Here is a 7,064-nt window from a genome sequence, read left to right as displayed (position 1 = left end):
GCAAAGAGGCATAAGCTGAAGCCTTTCTCCCTCTGCATTTTCTCTTCTGATTATTGAGGATTAACATTTTGGATCATGATTATGTTTTTTGCAGTTTCACTCTTGTCTTAGTTCTGCCTTCACATTGAAGTGTGTTACATACATCCAAATTCCCATGTGCTAGTCAACTCAAGGGTTGCAGGATTGCAGCCAGTTCAGCAAAGCAGCAGCTCGAGAGCTCCTGAGTGGGACATGTGACTCCCCTTGGCCATTGTTCTGGTCTCTTTTTGTTTAGCATCTCTTCCCTTTATGTTGGTAGAAGCATTGTTTGAGGATTGCTACAAGGAGAGGCTCTGGGCTGCCTTCATGCAGAGAACAGACTGAAAGGCTGTGCAGGAGGCGAGGCAGCTCTGCCCACTTTATCTGGGCACTGAAGGGCTTGGAATAAAACAGAAAGATGAAAGAGTGTTTCAAATAAGAGCCTGTTGTACCTTCTCCCTTGCAACCATTTTCCAGGGGCTTTGAAGATAGCGTAGTTGCTGTCTTGATCAAAAATTCCTTGAGCAGAAATAAACTCATCCTATTAACATCCAAGGCCTTACCTTGTTTACTCATAACACTCCTACTCAAGTGCATTACACTGAGTGTGAATCAGTTTGATTTTTTTTTTTTTTCCATTGCAGCATTTGTATTTCTGATATATCGCTTTCCAAAATGGATGTAATTTTTTTTTACCAAACCAAACCCCAAACATTGGAAGATATTTGGATCACAGAATCATAGAATCGTTAAGGTTGGAAAAGTCTTGTAAGATCAAAAGTCCAACCGTTTACCTACCAGCAATAGTGCCAACTAAACCACAGCCCTGAGGTCCCATTTGCTCTGAATATACAATGCAGGTCTAGGAGCACACCAGCTCCGTGGCACTGGAGCAATCACCTAGAAGTCCAGCGCTCCAATTTGTGACAGATACATAGCAGACATTTAAGGAGGTTTATCCAGCAGAGCAGGGCCAGCATGGAGAGATATCTCTCCCCTTATCAACTCATGGATGGCTCTAGGACTGCCTGGAACATCTCTCGTGCCCATGACAGTGTGTTTGTGGGACCATTGGTACAGAGGCAGGTAGACAAAGCCAGCCACATCAAAGCTCAGAGAGGAAAGGTGCAAAGTGTGCTCCTGGAGAGAGCAGCTCAGCATCCCCTCTGCTGTTGACCCCTTTACTTGTGGAGAACCTGATGCCACTTCTCATCTTGGGTGTCTTTCTGATGGAAAAGGAAGATTAAGCCCGTGGTCACAGAGGGTGTGATGAGAGATCAAGGGTCGGGACAATTGAGAACAATGTGGAATCTTAAAATGATGTTAAAAGCAAAAAAAAAAAAAAAAAGTTAACCATTATATTGAGCCATTACCAGATAATTGAAATGGAAAACAGCGTCGATAATAACGAAGGCAGAAAAGTTCCATAAACATTTTTGCTCTGTACTTGGGGATATCTAGATAATGCAATCATGGATTGGACCTAAATGGTGAAATGCTTTCCATTCCAACAGTAACCCCCTAATGGGGGCTCGGGCAGCTATTAATTCCTGACACGACTGCATCTGGATAACTGCACCCAAGAGTTTTAAAAAGGCCACCAGAGAAGGTCTCTGGAACATTAATGATGTTTTTGGATTTTTTTTTATTTTTTTCAGTTGTTTTGGGTGGTTCTGAAAGACGAGAGTCCAGCTAACATCGTAACTGTGTTTTTCAAAAGGTAAATGGGATATCCTAGGAAAGTCTGTTGGCCTGGCATCAGTCCCAGGCAAAATAATACAGAATCTCACACAGGATGCAATAAATTAAAGGAGGATAATTAATAGAGGAAGGAAATTAAAGGAGGGTAGCAAAACTAAAGCCAAGTAGTAATACTGTCAAGTGAATTTGGTGCCTTGTTTAAAAAATAAGATCACCAAATTTTTTTTAAGAATGGTATCAACATTGGTGTTATAGGTTTTGTCAGAAAATTGCAGAAAATGGTTCTTCAGCTCAGCCCTGTTTTTAATTTGAATAAGAGCTAGAATGGTACGCAGGGCGTGTGAAAGATGTTAAATGGTTTGCAAAGTAGCTAATTAATAAGATTAAAAGGGTAATTGCCAATGTGGTAATAAATACAGTGACCATGTTTCCACTGGGGTTGGGCAGAGAGCATTTCCATGCTATTTAATGTTTGAATTAATGACCTGAAGAAAACATACATTCACCACTGATAAAACCCTTCAGATGACACAAAGAGCTGGGAAGTCATAAAGGACGAAGGAAGGAATTTTGTGACAGAGAAAAATATTGCTTCTTTCATTGCCACGCAAGGAGGATGCACCTGAAGGTGGCCAAGAATGTGGGTGACAGCATGGGCACAGGCTGGCTTCATGGAGAGGGTCAGTGAGAAGGGCCTGGGGATTGGGGGGATGTGGTGGGACTCGTGTGAACCAGGGCTCTTACCTCCATTTGGTGACCAAAGGCCGATGAGATCATAGAATCATAGAATCATAGAATGGCCTGGGTTGAAAAGGACCACAATGATGGTTTCAACCCCCTGCTATGTGCAGGGTCACCAACCAGCAGACCAGGCTGCCCAGAGCCACATCCAGCCTGGCTTTGAATGCCTGCAGGGATGGGGCATCCACAGCCTCCTTGGGCAACCTGGATGGTCTGCAGTTCAGTTAGTCACAGCTGAAAACACTGGCAAGTGGAAGGACTGACAGAGCCGTGGGCTGAGTCACAAAAGGAAGGCTTGCCAGTGGTCAGAGACTGCAGGATTTCATCTCTAAGTGAACAAACAGGGCATTTCTGTGCTCCTGGGACTTTATGCGTTCAGTAAACATGAGCCACTAAGTGGAGTCTTTGGTGAACCCCGTGTTTTCTGCTGATTGCAAAGGGTCTGAGGCTCCTGAACAAGGTATCTCTGAGTCATTCCCAAATTCAGGAAATGGGGGCACCTCCTTCACCCCAAGATGCATATTAAGGTCTTCATCTGTAAATGCCCCCTTGGAGCAGCTAAGAAAGATCTGACAACAGAAGTGTCCTCAGTATAAACAAACACAGCATTGCAAAACACAGCGCCTGGAGGGCAAGCAGAGGCATCTCAGAAGCCAGGGACACAGAGCTGGCAGCTGAGACCTTAGTGGGAAATGATGATACAGATCATTTGCCCAGATTTCTTTTCATGTAGGCTGCCCATCAGGACAATGAGAACTGAACCACAAGGTCAGCGGCTCTCCATGGAGAGGATCTTACAGAGCTGCAACAAGGCTCATTCCCTGTTGTGATGCTTCAACACACTTGAGTTCCTTCACTCAGACTATGGGAGAAACTACATCAGAGGGTCACACCACCTTATGACTGTGCACAATCCCCTGCCTGAGGGCCAGCAGGAGTGAGGATCAGATGCTCGGCATCACTGAGCAGCACTGCTAATGCCAAATCAAAGCTGCTCCACGGCCATCAAAAGGGAGGGCTCACAACTCTCTTCAGCAGGTCTCTGCTCACTGTTGGCAAGGCTGCACAAGCTTTCCCGAAGACTGTTGTTTGGCTTTAGAAATGGAAGTGGTATTTTTTCTCTGGCAGATTGTGCTCTCACACAAACTCTCCCTGATCTGAGCTCACGTTGCAATGCTTTGCTGTGAAATTCATCTGATTCCATGAATTTCTAAAACTGCTGAAATGCTGTCTGGGTCCTCTGGGAGTTGACCATTATACATCTATTTCCAACAGCAACAAAAAGCTGTCAACTCTTTTTTTTTTTCCCTTCCAGATGTGGCTGTGATGTGTTTCCTAAATTGGCCCCTTTAATATCTGATGATCTGAGTGTTCATTCTCCATCTTGCTCTGGACCTGCTATCTACTCTGTCTAGTTGTGTCCAGACATTGCCTCTCCTGAGAAGGCCAGATAGTTTCATTCTTTCCCAACACTCTCATCCTTTCCCTAGAGCCAAGCCCCAACAAAGGTAAATTCTTCCATCCCCTTTGCTTCTTTTCCCAGGAGGATAGTTTCTCCATGTTGAATTTCTCCACGTTGAGTTGTTCCCATGTTGTTTGCTTTGTCATTCTTTCGTTTTTTCACTTCTGATATTTAACTTGGGAGGAGCTGTAAATCCAATACCCTAATGGACACAGCCTTTGGTGGGTCAGAAGAGGTCAGTTCCATCTTGAAAGCACTTTGGTTCTTCACCTTGTCTTCCCAAGTCTCGTGCCTACAGGTGTGCTTGTGAGCTATGTGGTCTCCATGAGACTTTACCCAAATCTGTAAGCATATAAAAGATCTGAAAAGCAACAAGCAAATCTCCAGAGCCCACTGCGAGGCTTCATGCAAAAAAGTAGTCAGTCTTCCTTGGTTTTATCCTTTTTCTGCATGTTTTGTTGTATTTTATTTCTGTTTAAAGATGACATGATGGCCCTGTATGGAGCCAGGAGTTGAACTCAGTGATGCTTATGGATACCTTCCAACTTGGAATATTCCATGATTCTGTGATTTCAAATGAGTGAAAATTAATGTTAAATTAATCTGTGGGATAGTGTCCTTTAGTACTTTTTGTTAAATCAATACAGTCATAACTGTGAAGGCTGGAAAAAAAGCCTATTAAATTAAAAAGACCTGAACACCCTACTAGCTCTGCAAAGAGGCTGCTAGCTTATATTTGCCTTTAGCATCTCTTGCAGAAAGACTTAGCTTTGATCTCAAGAAGTGAAGCAAGAGAGGGCTCTACTGCCCTTAGAGATTTTCACATCCACTGTGAAAAATTGAGATTTTATTTCCCATTCCACTGTCTGGCTTTAATTACTGTTTGGAGAATAGCAAAGTGACCCATGTAGCCCCTGAAAATCCCCAGTCCTGCGTTCAACTCCCTGCACACGTCGCAGTGCACTGTGCTGCCTTGTCCTGCTGTTCTGGCTCGTCATCCTCACTGGAGAAAAACTGAAAAATTGTCTTCCAAGCAAGCTCGTGCAAAGGGAATTAGCATCATCAGCCCTTTGCAAGGAAGTCTGATCTCAGCTTCTTCATCTGGAGAAGCGTGTCTTCTTCAGCTCGTAGTTAAACAAAGCCAGGAGTAACGGGGGAACAGAACTTCAGAAATGGCATTAAATTCACCCTAAGGATTGGACTCATTAACAAGCAGTGGAGCCTGCCTCTGATGGGAGGTTTCCTCGACCTTGTGGTTATTCATTATGGCATTTCCATCTGAGATGGCCTCCGAATGAGGGGTGGAGATATTATTTCTTAGACACAGTGTGGCTCCTGCCATGCTTCACAGGTGGTGGGATGGGAACTGCACCAGACTCTGTGACCTTCAACTCATGTGATTTCTAAGAGAAATCATTCTCTCGTAGAGGGCAAGCGTAAGTGGGGCAAAGAATGACTATCTCAGCAAAGCACAAAGTGAGCACTACAGAAGGCCACCACTAAATGATGTGGTTGAACCCATGCCTTCAAGGGGCTGATGAGCATCAGACTCCAGAAAATGGCTCAACTCCATTAAAATCAGTGAGTAATCTTCAGATTTCATAGAATCATAGAATGGCCTGGGTTGAAAAGGACCACAATGATCATCCAGTTCCAACCCCCTGCTATGTGCAGGGTCACCAACCAGCAGCCCAGGCTGCCCAGAGCCACATCCAGCCTGGCCTTGAATGCCTCCAGGGATGGGGCATCCACAGCCTCCTTGGGCAACCTGTTCCAGTGCATCACCACCTCTGTGTGAAAAACTTCCTCCTAATATCCAACCTAAACCTCCCCTGTCTTAGTTTTTAGATCTACACAAGACCAGAATGTAGTCATGAGGGCTGATTGCTCCAGCTTCGCTCAGATGGGCATTCGGATGGAATATTTGTTGCCAGGTTGCTTGATTGTGTAAAGCAAAGACAAACCTGGTCTTTTGGCCTAAAATAATATTTCCACTTCTCTAAGTCACCATAGATGAGTGATCAGGTGTCACTGAGTGTTATTTTCCATTCTCCTGAGCTCTCACTAAGGCACGCCAAAGCCTTTCAAAAGTCTTTTATGAGGTCCCATGGATTTTAGACCTGGATCTGCTACCTTTCTAGGACATCACTGGAGCATATGTTAGATATGTTCATTGCTGTCTTCCATCCCTACTGGGACAATGCTTTCTATTATTTGCTTATCAGATTTATAGATGTGATTTCAGAAAGAAAAAGATAAGAAGACCACAGTAAGAGCCTTATTAGAAACAGAAAAGCAGAGGAGAGAGGTGGAACGTGATTGTTGTTTGCAGGAGGATTAATAAGCCATCAAACAGAAGTTCTGTTGGATTTCTCAACCTTATGTAACATTTTTTGTGGTCACTGCTTTCTGGGACATCACAAAAGAACTTTTGTTATTGGCACCTGGAGGGCTTCTAGCTGCTTCTTTGAGCGTTTCTCAAGTAGGAACAGTTCCAAATCTGCTTGAAAAATTCCACTTCCCTGTGCTTTTTTTTCTTCCTAGGTGGTTTCATTTAACAACGCTTAATAAATAGGAGGCATGATAGCAATCATTCAGCACAAGGAAGGGATCAGGTCACAGAGCTGAGGTTGGAAGTTCAGCATCAGTCATGTCCCCAGTTCACTCAATCATAGAGCATGTTGGTGGGACAAGGTGCCTGTTCTGTCCGCCAACTTTCCATGGCAAAAAGGGGAAGCTCTTAAAATGCACAAGTTAAATAATGTTCTTGATTCAGAAAGAAATGCTGCTGAAATCGCTCAGTTGGGATGACACCACAAGGACTTTGCAGTTAATAACTTCAGCTTTTCTCAGACACAAATCATAGAATCATAGGATGGCTTGGGTTGGCCGTTCTCAAACTTTTGGCCCCTGAGAATACAAATTCAGAGTAAGAAAAAACAGAAACCCTCACTCGCTGTGTTGTAACCTTCATTTACAGTCAACTAGCAATGTTTAGGGATCTTGAATTTGCAAAGTGCTGCGAATGGGAACTCTTCCTTTACTTCATGAGCTTCAGCAGGTGACAGCAGGAGAGGGCTACACCCTCTTGTGTAACAGACATCTGTAAATGCTGTCAAGAACATTTTCACTGTGACTTCCT

Source organism: Phasianus colchicus, chromosome 4 (genome assembly GCF_987193195.1).
Source record: "Phasianus colchicus chromosome 4, bPhaCol1.hap1.1, whole genome shotgun sequence".
NCBI lineage: Eukaryota > Metazoa > Chordata > Aves > Galliformes > Phasianidae > Phasianus > Phasianus colchicus.
This window is presented reverse-complemented; position numbering follows the sequence as displayed.